Genomic DNA, 21,064 nt, shown 5'->3' with positions numbered 1-21,064 from the left:
GGTGAGCCCTAATCCACATGACTGGTGCCCTCTTAAGAAGAGGAAGTTTGGACACAGACATACTGAGAGGGAAGACCGTGTGAGGACATGGGGAGAAGACGGTCATCTATAAACCAAGGAGAGGGACCTGGAACAGATTTCTCCGACACGGCCCTCAGCGAAAACCAGTCCTGCTGCACCATCTTGGACTTCCAGCCTCTAGAACTGTGAGAAAATTCGTTTCTGTTGGTTAAGGTGCCAATCTGGGTGCTCTGTTATGGCAGCCCTAGCCGACTAACGGGCAGAGAGTGGTCCGAACACAGCGAGAGGGTGCAAAACCCACAGTATCCGGGGAACGGTGAGTGCCAAGACCCTACAATCGAGCTTGCTTGCTTTGCATTAGAGGAAAGCAAAGGGGCCAGGTATTCTGGGGTCACTGAAGGGATAGTGGAAGGAGGTGAGGTCAGAAGAGGAAGCAGGTACCACTAGGTCCTAAAGCATTCTTCAGGCCTCAGAAAGGACTTCAGAGCATATTCGGGGAAATAGGAAACCACTGGAGAACCAATGGACCTGACATATTTTAACAAAGGTCCTTGGCACTGTGAGGAGCCCAGTCTAGATATATCAGAAAGTTTGTAACCCTCTTATCAATCAATGAAATTATGTAGCAGTGCCTGGTAGAGGTTTGCAGTGAGAGGCAGGGGGACGGGCTCCAGGGACACTGGCCCCGAGTCCTAAGCCCTCTGTGTACCTCCACCACCCCACTTGGCCCTCCCACTCCCGCACCTGATAAACTGCATAAACCATCATTTTAAACCCGCCTCAGACTTTTTTCCTCGAGTCCTTTTCCACAGGGTCATTCAGGGAGACCTCTCTTTCCCTATGTTAAGGCCTTCTGGTTGCTGTCCCCTCCTCTCCCTTATCTCTTTTCCCTCTTTCTGGAGCTTACACCCGGGTTCCCAATCCTCAGGCTCCCTCCACCCCAACTCAAGCCTTCCTAGCTCATTGGCACCAACTGCCATCTGCCAGAATTCCATCGTACTCTTCTCTCCCCCTCTCTCCCTCCCATTCCCTCATGCCTGGCTTCCCCTAGGGAATGGAGAAATGGAAGTCTTATCCGATATCTGCAAGTGGAATTTCAGGGCAGTCGACAATGTCGTTAGTCAGACATGGGGCTGAAGTCATGGCTGCTCTGCCCAGTCTGAAGCCTCGTGCCTTCTGTCCAATCAGATGTAATGGCCACAGGGAAGTAACTAGCTCAGGGTTGGACCGACCTTTGACCTGTGTGCCCCTCTAGGGAAGGTTTTGTTAGTTTCCAGACTCCTCTTATGCTCATGAGGGGTCCTCTGTCTTGGCAGGAGCCCTCCTCAGCAGCTTCCTTTAACAATGTGCGTATGTTGGCCTCCTGCTTAAGGTCAGTACATGCCCTCCCCCGCAAGGCCAACTGATGCCATCAACGTATACTTAATCTGCTCTGGCTGCGTTTTGACTGTTGCTCACTTCATGAAAATAAGAGATCAAACTGGTTCTCTTTCTCCAGAGCAATAAACACATAGAACTGGAAAAAAGTAAATGGATGCCGTCAGTCAGGGTGACAGTTCGGCCCACACTTTTGGGCTGATCTGTTCACTTGACCACAGATGAGAGTTGATGTTATAAAAATAGGCAGCTGGATACTCTCAGGAGCAAACCTCCAGGCTTAAGAAGGGGAACATCAGGAGGGTCACTGGCCTGGGTCCTCGTTGTCACAAAGGGCCTCAGTGCCTCCAGGTTATACTTATATGTACAGAGAAGCACTGGTGGGTTTGAAGAAGGAAGAGGATTTCCTCCCAACTTAACTCTGTCTCATTTCTGGGCCGCATCTGTCGTGAATGATGAACCAGTCTTTTTAACAAATCCTCTAATAATTCCCTTAATCATCTTGGGAATAGCATAGTTATATTGAACTGAATGTGTGTGGGTGTGTATGTGTGGGTTGAAATTGTTTACTTCTTAGATATTGACATTTAAAATACACCACAAACGTTGTAACCCTATTTTGGCATTTCTTTTTCTTCTTTTTGTTTTGTATTGGTTTGGTTTGCTTTAATATGGAAGTGGCCTGTGCCTCTCTTGACCTCTGAAAGGCCATATGAAAACCTGAAACCGAGGCAAGGTGACAAAGTCTGGCCATTCAGCAGTCAGGCCTCCTCATGTTACTTCTTTACTTAGAAAAATAAAATGTTGTTGCAGAAGATCCAAAGTCACAAATGTTCTGCCCAGGCCAGCCAGTTTCTGAATTCTTAGATTTTTAGTTTCATTCAGCTGTCAGGGAATTTTCTAGACTAGAAATATCTAAGCAAGACCAGAACAAAATCTCAAGTATGAATCCACATCCTCCAGGTTGAGGGAGAATCAGATATGCCTCTGGGATGAAGTGAGAGCAAGGGAGCTGATTTTCACCCTACACGGTCATCTCAAAATCAGAGAAGGTGAGTGGAAAGTTACACAGGTTTTGCTGCATATCTTACCAGATTCTCATTCCTCTTTTCTTGAGCAAAACAGCAAAGTACCTAGTGTACTCTGTTAAGAATGTTCGTAAAACTATAGTTGACTCTTTGCAACTACCATGGTTACCCCAGACACCACCGTGCCTCTGTGTTCAGGAGAGAAATGACAGCACAAAACTTTTTAGCAATGCTTGTACTTCATAATAATACTGTCATCTTGAGTTTGAGGGATCATGACACCGTCTGTATGTAGTTTTAAATTCCCCAGTGATGCCAAATATATTTGTGTCGACAGATACCGTTCCAAAATACCGGAGTTCAATTTAGCTAAATACCAGGGGACTGACTCAAATTACTTTGATGGAAAAAAAATTATATCTTTAACTCAGATGGCAAAACATTGAAAACTCAGAAAATCTGTGTTATAAAGAGTTGGAAAATAGTAAAGTGGGGCATTTCCATAAAGGCTAATAAATTTTGTATTTTCTTTAGTTATATTACTGCCACCCTTTTCAATTCCATGTGTGAAAATATTGTTTTTACCAACTCATGATAGCATCTAATTAATTACTCTTTAACACATCTTCATTGTTAGAAATGTAGACGTTTGTTTTATATTACAGAACTATATATATATATATCTCCATATATATATATTACAGAACTATATATATATATGGAGATATATATATATGGTGAGATACCAATAATCACAGTAATAGTAATCACCAACTAATATGTAACTCTAATCAAGTACTTAATATGAGCTAGAAGATTTGCTAGTTAAGCACTTTTATGTGTTATTTTATACAAGCCTCCCAACAACCTCACGAGATAGGTAACTTAATTCTTATTCTAGTGAATGGCTAAGATTTTTTTAAAAAAGATTTTATCTGAGAGAGAGAGTGAGTGTGAGAGAGAAATCATGAGCAGGGGGAAGGGTAGAGGGAGAAGCAGGCTCCCTGCTGAGCAGGGAACCCGATGCGGGACCCGATCCCAGGACCGTGGGATCATAACTTGAGCCGAAGGCAGACGTTTAACAGACTGAGAGCCACCAAGGCACCCACTGGCTAAGATTTTCATTGAGAATTTACTGTGTGCCAGGCCCTGTACATGTATTAACTCATGAATTCCTCACGACTCTCCACAAAGCAGGTGCTCTCATTGTTCCCCTGTCAGGGATGAGGAGACTAAGGCACAGAGTTGAAGCAACCTGCCAAAGGCCACACAGCTATAAGTGACAGAGCCAACACTCAACTCTGGTTCCAAGCTTAATCTCTTCCTTACTAAACAGCTGCTCAACACAGCTTGCGTCTTCTTTGAACCTTTTGGGTGCCGGGCACTGTATCAAATGATCTTCATGTGTTAATTATTCCTCCTGGAGGAACTCATTGTTTTCCCGTTTTTCGGATGAGAAAAACAAGGCACAGGCCATTTGCTCAGGGTTCAACACCTGGTCTGGCCTGACTCCTAAGCTCATTCTTCCATTCTATTGCACAGAAAAAGTTGGTGGGGCTTCTAAAGGCACATGGTGACTCCGAGGGAAAAGTATACGCCTTGTGGGAGTCCAGTTAATCACGTCCTGAAGTAGGAGAAACACCCCGTAAACACAGCGTGCTGTACATTAGACACACAGGAGAGGAGAATGGGATGACACCCTCCCCAGGTGTCACCCTGCACCTTCCAGGGTGTCGGCCCGAGAAACAGCGAAGAAGAGCACGCGAGGCTGCCATCTTCAGAAACCAGCACTGGAAGGCTTCCAACAGCCCTGTGACAAGTCCGACTTGTTACGGGCTTCCCGGGTTGGACGACATAAGGTCTGAATCCATCCTCACGGGTCCCCATTCCACATGCTTTTAAGTCGTTTGTGTAGGCCAGTGGCTTGAAAGATTCCAGGGACAGGCAAGCAGTTGGAAGCAGCAGAGAAACCATTCTTGCAGAGTGAAAACCAGCCTGTAGTTTTCCTGTGATTCATTTTGAGTTTCCTCTTCCTCACCATTGAACATTGTTTAAGGACTTATTGAAGTGCTAAGTTGCAGTCATTGCTATTTTCTTAAATTACTTTTTGACATACATTCTTAGCTTCAGCTTTTGACAGCAACCTTTCAAAAGTGTGGCAATCGTGCCAGCCCAGGCGTGTGCACTGCGCAAAAGATATTTCTCCTGAAACAGAGATGTTTCATTTTCCTGAACCGTTTACACCATCGTCCTTTTTCTTTGTTTCTTCAGCAATGAGGCTTTTCTCACAATCATTCACTGTCATTTCTTCTTTCTGAAGTTATCTTAGTTTACTGTAGTTTACGCATGTAGTTTACGCATACATGCAGACATCTGCATAATCACCAACTGACTTACAATGCTGGAGTCCTCTGCCAGGGCTCACTGTGAATGGCGGCCCCTAGGATTATTCCGGGTCGGAGTGCATAACCATATGCAGTGTCTCACCCCAGTTACAGCTCTGTGCAAGAAGAACCAAGCCCTAGAGCAGAGACCACCACAACAGAAATTTCCTATCCTTTTTTACCCCCTGCTTTATCCACAACCCTTTCCCTTATGTCCAGATTTTAGCATTGTGTCTTTTAAATTCTTTCTCTGCTATTGCAGAACCTGAACAGACAAAATAGTCTATCTACCTATGTGCATACGACGGAGTCAGTTGTTGGCCTATTTGAAGTAGGTTCCATTTACTATTACTGTTTAATTTAGGGTTTCTAGGAGATTGTTGCTGTGGGGTAAATTTGGTTCATTTGCTCAAGGGTTAGTGTTGCTTCTCTTATTTGAGATACGTCATGAAGAGCTGGAGTTTGTAAACTTCGCCCTAAGAGGTGTATGTTCTGGTCAAATAGACATTTTGGTAAGCTAACATAGTTTTTGAAGGTAGCTACAAAAGTTGTCATCAAATCCTAGAATTATAATAGGCAGAAAGTCTGGGAAGGGGGTCGTGTAACACACATTTCTGGTTTAACACAGGCATATTCTAAAGATCAAACAGATTAAACCAACACTCACCTTTCCATCTAACCAGGAAACTTGTTTTGCAAAATTTTTAAGTGCCCCAGAAAAATTCTTCTAATTAGAGTTTTCTCTTTGCTGGCTTAGATCCTAAAAGCTGAACACAGAAGTTAGCTGAATATCCTCGTGCTTCCTTTTTCCTGCTCTTGTCTTCTTACACACACACACACACACACACACACACACACACACACACACAAGCATGCATGAATGCACGCCAAATTTTCTACCCTGCATATGATGATTCTGACAATCAAAAGAAAAAGAAACACACAATAATAGGTGTATAGGGAAAGGTTATATGGCACATAGCTGGTGCTTAATGAATTTTGTTGAAGAGAAATAAAATACACTTGAAAACATAAATTATAAAAGATCAAGGCTTGTCCTCCCCCCCCCCCGCTTTTAAAGTATCTCTATACCCAACATGGGACTTGAACTCATAACCCTGAGATCAAGAGTTGCATGCTCTTCCAACTGAGCCAGCCAGGCACTCCAAATTGTCCCTTGATTTAAAAAACAGAGATATAGCCTCAGGACATAGTCAACCCCATAAGCCAAGATCTATGCCCAGATATTTATTGCAGAGTTAGAACAATGAAAACACAGAGGCAATATAAATAGGCAAATTATAAAAGAATTATGAAATAAATGGTATATCCATGAGGAAATTTTTTTAAAGATTTTATTTACTAGAGAGAGAGTGTGAAAGTGGGCGGGGGAGGGGCAGAGGGAGAGGGAGAGAGAGAATCTCAAGCAGTGTCCACGCTGAGCACAGAGCCCGACACAGGACTCGATCTTATGACCCTGAGATCATGACCTGAGCCGAAACCAAGACACGGATGCTTAACCGACTCAGCCACCCAGGTGCCCCTATCCATGAGGAAATAATATGCAGCCATGTAGACTATACTAATAACACGTTTCAGAACATGGGGAAAGCCTACCACATAATGTAGAATTGATAAAGGGAATACAAAGTTTCAGTATAAGTTGAGCTTCGTAAGGATACACTGAATAGAAGCAAAACTGGAAGGGAATATGCTAAAATGTTAATAGTGTTTCAGGGTAGTGAGACTATTTATTTCTGCTGCCTTTTCATTTTTCACAATTTGTCTCAAATAATGAAGATGTATTATTCTGATTATTAGAAAAAATTTAAAAACTAGAAAACATTTCTATGGACAAAATTTATTCATACAGCAGCTCAAAATCAGTGAAAATTTATACGTTTATGATATAAGCTAAGCCCATCAGGTAGTTTTAAATATAATCCTATAAGAATCACATAGTCAAATTTCCATAATCCCTGCGGGTAATCTATTCCCAAGTATAATGATCAAAAAATTTCAAGCTTACCTTCAATTTCTTGGTTTCAGTTTCACTCCATCATGAATTAGTGACTTTATGGGATATGTGTGCTGTCGTATCCTAACATCTTTCTTTTACTAAACAACCTGTCATGCCATCTTTTCCCTCCGTGTATTATTGTATTATTCTATTACCTCAAGTTCTTGGGGTGCTCAGTCTCCCATTTACTGTCTTCTGACCTCCCTCCTGTTGGATCCTTTCCTCATGTAGCCTGTAATTTTTCATCGTGAGCACATCTTTAGCAAGGTGCATTGTTTCTTTAGATGTTCCACGGGCCTTGAGTTATGAAAGTGCCCTCAAAGAGAGATTTTGCATTTGCTTCTGCCATGGCTCTCTGGGACTCCATCCCATTCACGACCTACTTTTATACTAATCTCTGGGCTTGGGAGTCTCATCCCATGTGAATACTATAAATTCAGATCTTAGACCTTTGCATGGGGTTTCCATGTCTCAAAGGAGACTCCTTCTTACACACAAAGTGCCCTGGGCATAAGCTTCCTGTGGGTCCTGGTACGTTATGGGTAACATTCTTTTCCCAGAGGGGTCAACCCTCCTGGGCTCTGCTCTGAAGCAGAGGTCTTGGATCCAGCCCCCTACCTGGTGTGAGCCCCCGGTCACAGCCCTTGTCTTCATAAGGACAGGACTGAAATGCCAGCCCATGGCCGTTCGGACCTATGTCTGGCTACAGTGGTCCTGGGACTTTGTTGTCATCTCATACACCTGTTGCTCTCGTTTTGAGTTCCATCTTTTGTTCCGGCATCTAGGTGTTTCCTTTCAAAAGCTATCTACACATTTTTAAGGTTATTGCATTGTATTCAGGAATCCTGTGGTTTGGATGGGGAAGAGTTGCCTCAACCAAATTTTGAGTCCTCACACAGTGTTTGTGAGAAGAGCCCCGAGACTCTGTGATTAGCACACCTGCTGCATTGCCGTCCCCTTGGAGGAAAGTCACAGGAGACTAATCATTAACAACAGAGCATCTATGTTTTCCCAATTTTTCATCTTTCAAAATAAATTCAAGGCTCAGGGCACCCGGCTGGCTCAGCCAGTGGAGCGTGTGACTCTTGATTGCAGGGTCATGAGTACAAGCCCCACGTTGGGTGGAGAGATTACTTAAAATAAATAAATTAATTAAAAAAATAAACTCAAGGCTCTTTCATGTATAATAACATGATCTTCACTTCCTTAAATTCTTCCCTGGGTAGAAATGTTCTAAGAATGTCATCCTTTATGTGTGTCGAGGTGAGCAAAAAGCTAAGAAGTTTCTCTGAACTGTATTTACCACCCTCTCAGCATCATCGAAAGACATCTTCAACACCAAACCATCATCAAATTAACTCTTTAAAAGTAAACACCATGCTCATCACAACAAGCGGAAAACTAAATTTACCTTCTGCATCTTTCCCAAGATTTTTCTTATGATTAATTCCAAAGTGCAGTTTCACCCAGATGAAACATAATTTATAAAGTATGTGGCCGTGCTGCCCGGTTACCATAATAGGGAACTGGACTGGGCTTCCTCCCTGGCCGGGAGTCCAGCCCCAAGCTGAGGCAAAGAGCCCGACAGAGGGAACGTGAAACCAACCTCAGTGGGCATCCCTCACCTGATGCCTCTCCAACACGACGGCGGTCACTGTCGCTCCTGAGGTCACAGGCACTTGCGCCCACGTCCTCCTTGGTGGAGGAAAACAAGGTGGGGGAGGGAGGGACACTGGGTACAGACAAGCACAACCCAGGGATAATTGATCAATAGGTTCTGATTTTCATCTGCATCAATAAAATGAGTTTTACTCAAATGTATGACACCTGACCAGACAGTGACGGTTTGATAAAAACATAAAATTTGTTTCTCGCTAGGCAGAGCATCACCAAGATTTTTGTAAGCTCTTTTTGTCACCTGTCACCTCATTGGCTCATTATTACGCATTTCACAGCTGCAGCTGCTCAGGGCTGAAGGCCGCCAGGTGTCCGCTGGGCAAACCTGGGGGGCATCCAAGTTAGCGCCGACCTGCAGCCTTCCCCTGCCGCGAGTTTTCCTTTGCAAGCATGACCTCCCTTCTGGGCTTCTCTCCAAACTTTCTTTCTTTTAAGCTCAGGTGCTGGGTCTAACCCTGTCCTTCGCATCGCTCCGTGTCCCAGCTCCACCGCTGCTGGAATTCCCACACATGTCACTGCCCTACCACAGTAAATCTTCCCCTGTTATTCCTGAAATGAGTCCACGTGGGGTTTCCCACGAGCCAGCTGCGCATTTCACCTTCTGTGGACCATTGGCCACAATGTTCTAAGTCCTAACACAGGAACCAGCATGATTCACGCAGGAATGGTAGAAATGACTGTGACAAATCTTCGGAAAGACAAACATTACTCGGTACCTCACTTGTGATGGAAAACTATGCCGACATAGAAAAGGCATCTGAATTTATGAGGTTGGCGCGGCGACCGTGTAACTACTAATAGACGGGGTTTTTCTCACAGTGTGCTAACAGCTTTATTGCATGATGGCCCTTGTCATTTATTGCTTCCTACGGCTATAAACACTGAAACGAGCATATTATGCCTTGACTGGCTGACTTGGATTTGTGATTTATTGGATCAGAAATGGGTGCTCTAACCATAGCATTTTAATTTATGGTCGTAGTTGGCTGGACCGTAAATTAAAACACATAACTAGAGAGCACGTAGGAAATGGAGCTGCTTCCCTAAAGCAGAGTTTCTAATTTGCTTGTTATTTCAGGCCCAAACACTGCTTGACTTTTGATTTTGGCCCTATAACTTTGTAAAAGTTATATGGATGAGTCAAAAGGGCTAAGGGGGTAGTTAAAAGGCCGTGAAGGCTCTTCACATGGCTTCGGCCTGAAGAGAAGGACCTGTCCAGGGTCACACTTCCGTGGGTGAAGAGCAGGAAGCAGCGGGGAGTGGAAAGGGAAGGGGCCATGAGCAACAGGTCTCTGGTACAAAGAGGAACACAGCTGTGCTGGCGACAGAAAGGAGGCAGAGAGGAGAGAGGCCAGGCCTCCAGCTTTGCCCCGGGGCCCAGACACAGGGCAGTGGTGCAGTATGAGCCCAGGGAGCACACGAGAAATGCAGATCTGCAAGGTCATGGTGCTGAGGCATGGCTGCTGCGTAACGTTGGTAGGGATGGTCCGGGATCATCTGAGGATCCCAGAGGAGAGCCACTGAACCTGGCAGAGGGATTATTGATTTCTTTGCAATACTTGGTGGATATACTGCATCTGGTTTTAAATCCCCCCCGCCTTTATTTTCTTTCAATCAAAAGATTGGTTGAAGCTGAGACAATGACTTATGAGAATAGGTGAGAAATTCTGAGTTGGTGCTGATGGGTCCTTGTTCAGAAAAGTCATAAAAATCCCGAGTAGACACAAGGTTGAAATGTGAGAAGCAGTTAACAAAGACAGAAGCTGAAAAATGGGGAGGAGGTACATAGAGAAGACACCGAAGGCCCTTCAAATGATATTTCTCCCAGCAGTTGAACTTTTAAAAATCTCACTATCTTCATAATCCTCAAAAAAACATTATTCATTTCCTACTTAATGGCTGACAAAGGGCTATCAATTCCCCACAGAGGCCATATGATAGCTAATTTTATGTGTCAGCAGGACTGGGCGAACGGATGCCCAGGTAGCCGGTGAAGCATTATTCCTGGGTGTTGGCCATGAGGGCGTCTCTGGAGGAGATCAGTATCTGACTCAGCAGACTGGGTAAAGGAGATCCACCCTTATCAGGGTGGGTGGGCAGCATCCAATCCACTGAGGCACTGAATGGAACAGAAAAGGTGAAAGAAAGACAAATTCTTGGCCTTCTCGAGCTGGGATGTCCACCTGCCCTTGGACATCAGAGCTCTTGGACTCCAGGACTTATACTAGGCCCACCCCTACCCACCACACACAGTTCACAGCCTTCAGACAGACTGAATTATACCACTGGTTTTCCTGGTTCTCCGGCTTGCAGAGGACAGATCGGGGGACTTCTCAACCTCCACAGTCACGTGAGCCCATTCCTCAATTCCTAAAATTCCTACAATGTATATGTTACGCTATATACCCATACAATGTATATATATTATGATACACACACACATTATATGCTATTGGTTCTGTTTCTCCGGAGAACCTTAATATGGGCCATTTCTTCACCTAAAAATCTTCTACGATAGGGAGACTATAAACCACACTTAAAAGAATAATCAGTCTTCTCCTTCTTCCTCTTCTTCTTCTTCTTCTCCTTCTCCTTCTCCTTCTTCTTCTTCTTCCTCCTCCCCCTCCTCCTCCTCCTCCTCCTCCTCTTCTTCTTCTTCTTCCCCTTCTTCTTCTTCTTCTTCTTCTTCTTCTTCTTCTTCTCCTTCTTCTTCTTCTTCTTTTCCTTCCTTTCTCTTCTCTTCCTAAACAATTCAGTCTTCAAGCCATGAAGTGGAGCAAAACAAGGTATGAGTCTGTGGTGGTAGGAGATCAAATGGGAGCCATAATGGTCCAGTGTGGGATAGTGGTGGGGTAGTTGAGTCTGGGCAGAAAGAACAGGTACCCCACCAGAGGGGCAGCCTGGCGCAAATGTCGGGGCCGCAGTGGAGTGTCGAGCCTGTCCTAGGGAGAGGTGGCCTCATACAGTGGGGGTGAAGTCCTAGCCGGAGTAGGGTGAGGAGGTAGGGTTACCAGATTGGGGGAGGGGGGAAGCTAACAAAGCAAAACATGACACCCAGTTAAGTCTGAAGTTCAGATAAACAATGAATATTTTGTTAGTATAAATGCTTCTCAAATCGTGTATGAATTATTTGAAGTTTATCTGAAATTCAAATTTACCTGGACATCCTATATTTTATCTGGCAACATTGTGAGAAGGACATCAACACAGAGGGCGACCTGGAGTGGGGTGTGTTAGCTCGGGGGGGGGGGCATCCATGAGGAAGGCAGGAAGTGGCCCAAAATGGGGGGCTCGGAGCTGGTGCCGAGGAAGAAGGGCCTTGGCCTGGGAGATGGGACGGCAGAGGGGCTGTGAGTTCCTAGGGCTGCCGTAACAAAGGACCGCAAATCTGGTAGCTTAAAGCAAGAGCGACCTACTCTCTCCCAGATCCGAAGAGCAGAAGTCTGAAAACGAGATGTCTGCAGGGCAGTGTCACCTCCAGAGGCTCGTGGGGAGACTCCCTCCTTGCCTCTTCCAGCTTCAGGTGCTCCCGGAATCTCTTGGCTTGCGGCTGCAGAACTCCAGTCCCTGCTTCTGTTTCTAGGTGGCCTTCCCCTCTTCTCCCTGTGTGTGTCTTTTATAAAGACAGTGGTCATTGGATTTAGGGCTTACTCATAATCCAAGATGATCTCATCTGCAGAGCCCCCTTTTCCAGATAAAGTCACATTCACAGTTTCCAGGGCTTAGGACGTAGACAAATCTTTTGAGGTGGGGAGCACCATTCAACCCAGGACAGTAACGTATAGGGAGCTGATCAAATAAGCAAATATTTTAAAGATCATGCAAGCCTGGTTTTTCCTACAGGAGAACAGTATGAAAAGACATTGAACTGGAATTAGGGGGATCAGTGTTAATGGATGGTTTTACAGGTAAGGACAGAAAGAATTCTTAATGTAAATGTCTGCCTGTGTGTGTGTTTGTGCGTTTGTGCTGTTTACTGGCCAGTGACGTGCCAACAGCGAGGAGTACATCTAGACCCCACATCTTGGCTTTTAAATGCCATTTCCCACTAATGGGAATCAGATTTCCTTGGAGAAATAGTTGATTCCAGGCTGGTAAAAGGGAAGTACAAAGAAAGCCTAGAATATTTTGCTATACCAGAAAACAAAAAGGTACTCAAAGAACAAAGGGGACATGCCAAAGTACACGAAAGCCAGCTGAACAGGGTCCCGAGCTGCCAAATCAAGGACAATTTGAACATCAACATACATGACGATATCAGTGGATTATAATCTAACGAATAAAACAAGGATCTACAAATCCACACCGATGTACAAGGATGAATAAATGGAAAGTTTAATAAGAAATGGGATCTTTTCATACTTTTAGAGGACAGCATCACAAAATATTTACCAGTTACAAAGGGGAAAAGAATAACTTTACAATGAAGCCTGGCAGACACTACTTAACCAAATGATCCTAGTGAACTTCAGTGGTAACGAGACGAAGTGAAATCACGCGCCACCTGGGGGGATGCAAAGAGAACTCAGCATCAGTCCTGGGTTCTTCTTGCCAAAACTCCAGGATACGCTTGAGTTTGATCATGAGATCATCAGTTGAACCCAATTGGACTGTCATTCTACAAAATCATGGGCTACATTCTTCTGGAGCATCACGCCCAGGAGATCAAGAAGAGGATGAACCAATGTTCCACTGTGTAGCCACTAAACAGACCTAACAGCCCAAGGTAATGCCTGATTGTAACTAGATGCTTCCGCTGTCATGAAGCGCTGGTAGAACTGGTCGGAGTTGAATGAGCGCGAAGTGTTACTAAGTGGTAGTGGGTAGCAGTGTTAATTTCTGGATGTGGGCAGTTGTTGTACGGTCATGCAGGACAGTGTTCTTCGGAAAACACACGCAGAAATATTTAGGGGTGATGTAGTATCAGGTTGATAACTTCCCCTCAAATGATTAGGGAAGATAAAATTCTTTGAACTGTACTTCCAACTTTCCTGTAATTGTTAGTTTAAATCCGTATATTATTGCAAAATTTCAAAAGTGAAAAACTACAGTTGGACAGGCCAAGAATTATACTCGTATATGTCCACCGCAGCATTATTTATGATACCAGAAAACTGAGAACAATGAAAATGTGTTAACTATTTATACATGATGATCTCAACTGTGTTTTAAAAACAGAAGAGAGGGGCACGTGGGTGGCTCAGTTGGTTAAGGGTCTGACTCTTGATTTTGGCTCAGGTCATGATCTCAGGGTCGTGAGATCCAGCCCTGTGTCGGGGTCTTCACTGGGCATGGAGCCTGCTTAGGATTCTCTCCTCTCCCCTCTGCCCCACACCTCCCCTGCTCACACTCTTAAAATAAAAAGATTAGAAAGAAATATATGAGGGGCGCCTGGTTGGCTCAGGTCGGTTGAGTGTTCAACTCTTGGTTTTGGCTCAGGTCATGATCTCAGGGCTGTGAGAAAGAACCCCACATTGGGTTCCTGGCTCAGTGTGAAGTCTGCTTGAGATCATCTCCCTCTCCTTCTCTCGCTGCCCCCCAACTCTTGCATGTGTTCTCTCTCTTAAATAATCTTTTTTAAAAAAAGTAAAAAAGAGAAAAATATGAAAATGTTAAGATTATGTGTATCTATATGGAAGGATTATGGCTCCTTTTTTTTTTTTGCAGGGTGCATATGATATACAGAAAGAATGGTGAGGTTCACAAGGACTAGATAGCTGAATTTAATCATAAGCTAAACAGAAGTGAGGAAAGTGACCAGATGAAAGAATCTGAGGTGAATAGTACAATTTAACAATATAATGAAATTGCATCATGTTTGATTTTAATTTCTGACAAGTCAACTACGCACACTCAAATTGTATTTTTCACACCGTCTAGGCCTGAAATGCAAGCCGACAACTTCCTCTGTTGCCTAACAACAGAAAGAGTGACAGAGTCCTGGAAGAAGAGCTGGCTGGGCTGGATTTATTAAGAAACAGTAAAGAATATAGTAATCCTGACTCTTACTGTACCCTGGGCAATTCAAGGGGTTTTCCAGGAGAATTGTCATAGAGCAGACATAATTTTCATTTGATATGCTGTGTAAAATGTAACCTTTGTTTAAACAGTGACTCTAGTCTTGATTTTAGGGCAAATTTTAACATTTACTTTAATTCCTTCCAGGGATCTTAACTAAATAGTCTGAATTTGTTTTTAAGTTGAGATATAATTCACATAGCATAAAATGCACCCTTTTAGGTTATAAATTTGGTTTTAATGGTGAGTTTAACATGGCACAAGAAATCTACAGAGCAAAGAGAAATCTCGTTTTAAGTTATTCTACAGATTTTCTTAAAGAAAAGTAAACTGAGATTTTAACATTTGGAAAGGAACGTGATCAAACGAAGTCAATGGGAAGAGGTCTGAACGGCCCCTTCAGTAACATGGTAGGGATTCCTCTGAGCCTGGTGACCCCAAGCCACAGAAGAAGTACACAAAATTCACGCCTCCACTCTCTCTTTTTCTCCTTCCCTCTCTCTTTGGTGCTTACAACCCCTCACTTACTTCCCTTTTGCCCTGCCTCTGGACAAACTCTTCCCCAGTCAGAATCCACCTCGGGGTGAGGAGGAAGGTGAAGTCGCAGGTAGGGCTGGAGTGTCATCTGGTCGTTGGTCGTTCCCCGACCATCAGTACTGACTGGGCAGTCACTGTGCCTGAGGCACGGTCCGGAGCTGTGGCGATTCAGGCCCCACCCGGCCCGCATTCCTCGGAAGCACGTCTCGCCGGCCCCACCTGCTCCGTGCACCCCGCCCAGGCCACTTCATTGTCTCCCCACTGCCAGAGGCACCCTTGTGCCCACAAAGGGCAGCAGGCTGGGGGGCGGGTAGGACTGGCCGGAACTCTGCTTTATGGTTTGCCATGTGCGAGATCCTGGCCAATCGTGTAATCTAAGTCTCCCTTTCTTCCTGGTAAAACGGTTGTAAGAGCAGTTCCAGTTTCCCAAGCAGGCCGTGAACATTTTTTGAGGGATCCGTTAACGTTACTTCTCTTTTGTATTAGTTTCCTGTTGCTGCTGAAATGAATTACTAGGAGCTTAGTGGCTTAAAGCAACACAACTTTGTTATCGTACGGTTCTGAAAGTTAGAAGTCTAATATGGGTCTCACTGAGCTAAGCCCTAGGTGTTGGCAAGGCTGTCTTCCTTCTGGAGGTTCTAGGAAATGATCCATTTCCTTGCCTCCCATCCTTCCAAGCTCTGCTTCCACAGTCACATCTTCTTTGACCCTCTTGCCTCCCCCTTGCACATAAGGACACTTGTGAGGGCATTGGGTCCACCCTGATAATCCAGGAAAATCTTTTCATCTCAAGGTCCTCAATCTACTCACACATGCAAAGCTCCATCTGCCATGTAAGGTGACATATTCACAAAATCGAGGACAAGAACATGGACATCTTGGGGGGGGGCATTATTCTGCCTACCACACTTTCCCTCCCTCCCACATTTCCAAACCCCCAAGTGTTCCCCAACCAGGCCCAGATCTCCCTTTCCAGCTTTAGTTCTCTTAGGTCTTCTACTCATGCCCTCACTCTTCCAGCCATCACCTTCCCTTTCTCTTCCAGTCCAAATCCTACCCGTTCCACAAGTCCCATCGAATCAGGAGTGCTTTGGCAGTGCCTTCCCAGGCCATCTAACCCATAAATATTGCTTTCTAAATCCCATGGCATGGAGTAGCTACACCATTCCTTTGGCAAACCCTCTGTCTTCCTGTCATATATTTGTGGCTCACAGGTGCTACAAAAATGTTGAAAGATGAAATGAATCTCCATCCACCAGACCCATAAGCACATTGAGAGCCATGTCTTTTTTTTTTTTTTCAGCTTTATTGAGATATAACTGACATATAACATTGTGTTAGTTTAAGGCGAACAATGGTATAATATGATATAGGTATATATTGCAGAATAATCACCATAATAAGGTTAATTAACACATCCATCACCACCCATAATTACCATTAGTGTGCAGGCACATGTGGGAGACTATTTAAGACCTACTCTTCTTAGCAATTTTCAAGTACACAATACAGGATAACTATTATCACTATGTCATACTTTAGATCCCCAGAATTTATTCATCTTATGACTGGAAATTTGTATTCTCTGATAAGCATCTCCCCATTCCCCCCACCCCCAAGCCTTTGGCGACCACCAATCTATTTTTAAGAGTCATGTCTTAGGCTACTTTCCAACCCAGCACTGAAGAGCGGTGGAGGGGAGATATATGACCATGATGAAAGGATGAAGAATGTGCAGGAGCCCCAGGGAGGAAGAGTTCTCAGAATCCCCTCTGTTTCTTCAGTTTGGAGCAACACCAACTTACCCCCGGCAAAAACATACCTAGGGCATATCTTTCCTCTCTTTTGGTTGGTGTCAACGACAAACTTCAGTAACAATTTTGCCTCAACCCTTCCTACTCGACGTCTTGTGCTCTCTGGACTTGATACCCATGCGTATGGCCAACAGAAGCTCTTACAGGAATACTTTTAGCATCTCTGAGAAGTGCTCCGATGGCCACCACAGCCTATGGAGGGTAGGGTAGAAGGGAGAAGTACAAGACTTCTTTAAACCCTCTCAATCTACTGCAGGATGACATTCTTCAAAATGTGTGGCTTTCCTTAGTTTGCACATTGCTAGCATATTATTTACCGGCCAACTTATTTTTCATTTTCTGAAGGGTTTTGGAGAGGGGGCTTAGTGATCCTGCATCTGTTCTTCTCTCTCAGCCCTGAAAGACGGATATCACTACGTCATGTGTAATTCAGTTTTTTTCTAGATAATGATGATCACTTTCTATAAGGCAATGTTTTTACTTTGCTACTCGTATTTTGAAAAATATCTTTACCAGAGATTTTTCATCAGCAGCTGATAGCATTCATTGGGCAATTCTTCCAGTCAAGGAAAGGGATTTAAATTTCTGGGTGACTTTTGGCCTTATGACTCCAACTACAACCCTTAAGTTCACATCAACATACACATCACAAAATGCCACTTGTTGTCTCACATTTTTGACAGATGAGTTGAAACCTTTTTACTATAATTCAGCAAACATTTAATACAGCAACTTGGCTGGCTGGGTTTTTGTGGGATAAATAGATGAATAAGAGACAGCCCTGGCCATCCGAGGAAGATAAGACGCGAACACAGATAACTTGTACGTGAACTATTTCAGGCATCCCTCTGACTCACCACTGTTGGTGCATTGGGCCTTAGACCAAGAAAAATTAAATCCAAGACTTAAGGGGGGAAAAAAAAGTCCTTTCAACTTACTGGGAAAACAACCAAAACTGCAGATTTCTCAGGTTTTAAATAACATTGCAAAGAATCTTTACCAATTGTAACTCTGCTTTTCTAGCAATAGAAAACGTTTTCTGTGTTTACAGTTACAGTGCTGTTTCCGTGACTGTGTTTTACAGTCGGGCACAGATGCGGAGTTTTGCTTGTGTTCAACTGTGGGGGGTGAATGTGTAATGCTCCCCCCTCCCTTTAAGGAAAAAAAAATCAGGAAGGAACTAAAATACAAGGCTTTTCCTCCCATTTTACATTCAAACATGTCTTACAGGAAATGAACAAATTGTGATTCTCAAATATAACATTGTGCTTCTATGTGCTGTAGCACAAAAAGAGCTTTACAGGAATTTCGTGTGCTCCGGAAGTTGGGTTTTTAAGGACAAATGTGGAACTTGGACTGTCACTTCCTGTAGTGCAGAAATGCCAAATTCTTGAGCCCAAACATTCTAAGATCTCCAAAATCTCACCCCAACTCACTTCCAGCCTCCTGTGTGTGTCCTCCTAACTCTAGGAACCCCACAGTCTTCTCAATCAAAAGTAAAAACTAAAAAGTACCTAATAGTTTTTTTATTTAAAACTTAATAGCTTTGAAATAAAACTTGAACAGACTTTTTCAGCAAAGGGCAAGAAGTTCTTTCAGAACCAAAGAGGTACATTCATGCCTTTAAATACTTTCACTAATAAGAAAAAAAGAGATGGAAATTCCAGCCAATGTAGGAAACAGTTAACAAGATAGAGTTGTCCCATGGGCCACAAGTAATTATTTCTAAAAATAAATGGAAAAAAGAAAAAAAAGCATTATAATGTTAGAGTTACCTTTAAAAATGAATATCACCTACAAGAAGAAAATCGAAACCATTTTAATGGGAGATTTAAAAATGACATAGATGTCTACATTGCTAAACGCTTACCATGTGTATGCAAAAATGAAACCATTTTCAAATAGTAAAGCATAAGACCAAGAGTTTAGCCACCTGCAGACTGGGGTTTACATCCAGTATGGCATTAGCAGGAGCAAAGAGGCTGCTCATGGTTAGTGTCTGTTCTGGCTGATTACTACCCATGCTATACTAAGATGTAATATCTTTACTATCACCCCTGAACACTTCCTTCCTGGTTAGTAAATACCTTTGCCCCAAACACTCAGGTGTGCTCCTTCCATCTTGACCTTGCCTTGGGACCCTGTGCAGACTGGTCCGCAATTTTACAACTAAAGAGTTAATGGCTGTCACAGTAGGGATCGCTCAAGATCCTGCTTCTGCTCTGTGGGAAGAGCTCATTCTGATTGGTCAACTCATTTTGACTGTAGGATCTTGGTTGTTAAATATTTTGGATAATACTTTTGCAGCAGGTCCTCTATAAAATCTAATAAAGCATATACTTTGCCAAGAGGAAAAGTGTCCCAGAGAGAAGATCTATAAACAGAAAATAGATTTTAGCAAATGAATTGATAACTTAAGACAGAAAATGTATTTACCAATTGATTGTAAAAAAAGATTAGGTTGTGTTAAAGCAGTAGTGGGGAAAAAAGAAGGAAAGTAAAAGGATAGTAAATAGACAATTCCTGCAGGGAAAGCTTTACAAAACATACATGTTTATTGGAAACGCTGTGTACTGTTGGTGGAAATGTAAAATGGTACAGTCGCTTTAAAAAGCACTATAGCAGTTTCTCAAAAAATTAAAAATAGAATTACCACAGGATCCAGCAATCCCACCTCCTCGTATACCCAAAAGGACTGAAGCAGGATATTGAAGAGATATTTGCACACCCATGTTCATTGCAGCTTATTCACAAGAGCCACGAAGTGGAAGCAACCCAAACGTCCATCCATCCACGGATGGATGAACGGTTAAGTGAAATGTTGTATATATTTCCACATGGAATGATATTCAGCTTTAGAAAAGAAGAAAATCCTGGGATGCCCGGGTGACTCAGACAGTTAAGTGTCTGACTCTTGATTTCTGCTCTGATCGTGATCTCAGGCTTGTGAGATCGAGCCCCACGTTGGGCTCCACGCCCTGCTTAGGATTCTCTCTCTTTCTCTCCCACTGCCCTTCTCTGCCCTCTCTCTCTCTCTCAAAAAGAAAAAAAAAAAAAAGAAGGAAATCTCGTCATGTGCTACAACATGGATCAGCTCTGCTGACCTTATGCTAAGTGAAATAAGCCAATCTCAAAAGACAAATATTGTATGATCCCACTTATATGAGATTAAGATTCCATTTTTATGAGTCAAACTCATAAAAACAGAAAGTGGAATGGTGGTTTCCAGGAGCTGGAGGGGAGGGGGGAAATGGGGAGTTGTTGTTTAATAGAGTTTCAGTTTTGAAAGATGAAAAAGTTCTGGAGATCCATCACACAGCAAAGTGAATATACTTAACACTACTGAACTCTGGACTTAAAAACGGTTAAGATGGTAAATTTTATGTTATATGTTTTTTACTGCAATAAAAAAAAAATAACCAAGCAATTCTAACACAGCATCTCTGTGGGGGCAGGCGAGTGTGGGGAGGGTAGGCGATGGGTATTTTTAAAAACTTTCCAGGTGATTTTCAGTGTGTTGTTAAGGTGAAAACCATTGAATTATACCTAAAACAAAACCATATGAAATTTGAAAGAAAAAAAAGAGCACAGGAGACTGGGAGAGATAAAAGACAAATAGAGAAATAGAGGAAATATTATTTTTAAAAGCCAGCACAGTAGTTATCGTATTAGGCAAAAGAGATCACGAAGCAAAAACCTTAGGTAACCTGGGATGCCACATCAGGATCAAGGGGGAGAATCACAGACCGTCGTGTGTGGTATACGCCCAACGACACAGTTACTACATACACCAAGCAGAAACTGACAGAATGATAGGAGACAATTACAAATCCAAAATCATGGTGGGAAATGTTCAACACCTGCTTCAGAGACAATCGGATCAAGAAGACAAAAAACTTCAGCAAGGATAAAGCCTATTTAGAAAGTAAAACTAACCAGCTTAATCAAGTTGGGATAGAGAGAATCCTGCAAGTGGTAAACAGAGACTGTTTCTTCTTTTCCCAAACAGTTGAAACAATTATAAAAACTGACAACACACAAGCTCACAGTGTAAGTCGCAACAAATTTCCAAAAATCAATATCATACAGATTACATATATTTGGTCGTAATTTTTTATTCTTGAAACATTTTTGAAGTTATGGCAAAATATTATTTGATTAAGTTGGGTGTAAGTTCATGAGTGTTTG

General features: G+C 43.2%; 2 long non-coding RNA genes across 3 annotated transcripts in view; one reads left to right on the top strand and one right to left on the bottom strand.

Moving 5' to 3' along the window:
* LOC113250528 (uncharacterized) overlaps positions 1–21,064 on the bottom strand; it is a 57,655-nt gene that overhangs the window by 2,853 nt on the left and 33,738 nt on the right. Inside the window, exon 3 of one of the 2 annotated variants that reach the window (XR_007188470.2) lies at positions 5,478–5,577. The exons of the other annotated variant lie outside the window; for it this stretch is intronic. This is a non-coding gene — a long non-coding RNA (uncharacterized LOC113250528). The remainder of the gene's footprint in view (positions 1–5,477; positions 5,578–21,064) is intronic. 2 annotated transcript variants of the gene reach the window in all.
* On the top strand, positions 13–20,100 carry LOC123000634 (uncharacterized). The gene is made up of 4 exons (XR_006408729.3): positions 13–337; positions 2,362–2,450; positions 14,175–14,283; positions 14,388–20,100. It is a non-coding gene; the product is annotated as an uncharacterized LOC123000634 (long non-coding RNA).

Source organism: Ursus arctos, unplaced genomic scaffold (genome assembly GCF_023065955.2).
Source record: "Ursus arctos isolate Adak ecotype North America unplaced genomic scaffold, UrsArc2.0 scaffold_1, whole genome shotgun sequence".
NCBI lineage: Eukaryota > Metazoa > Chordata > Mammalia > Carnivora > Ursidae > Ursus > Ursus arctos.
This window is presented reverse-complemented; position numbering and strand designations above follow the sequence as displayed.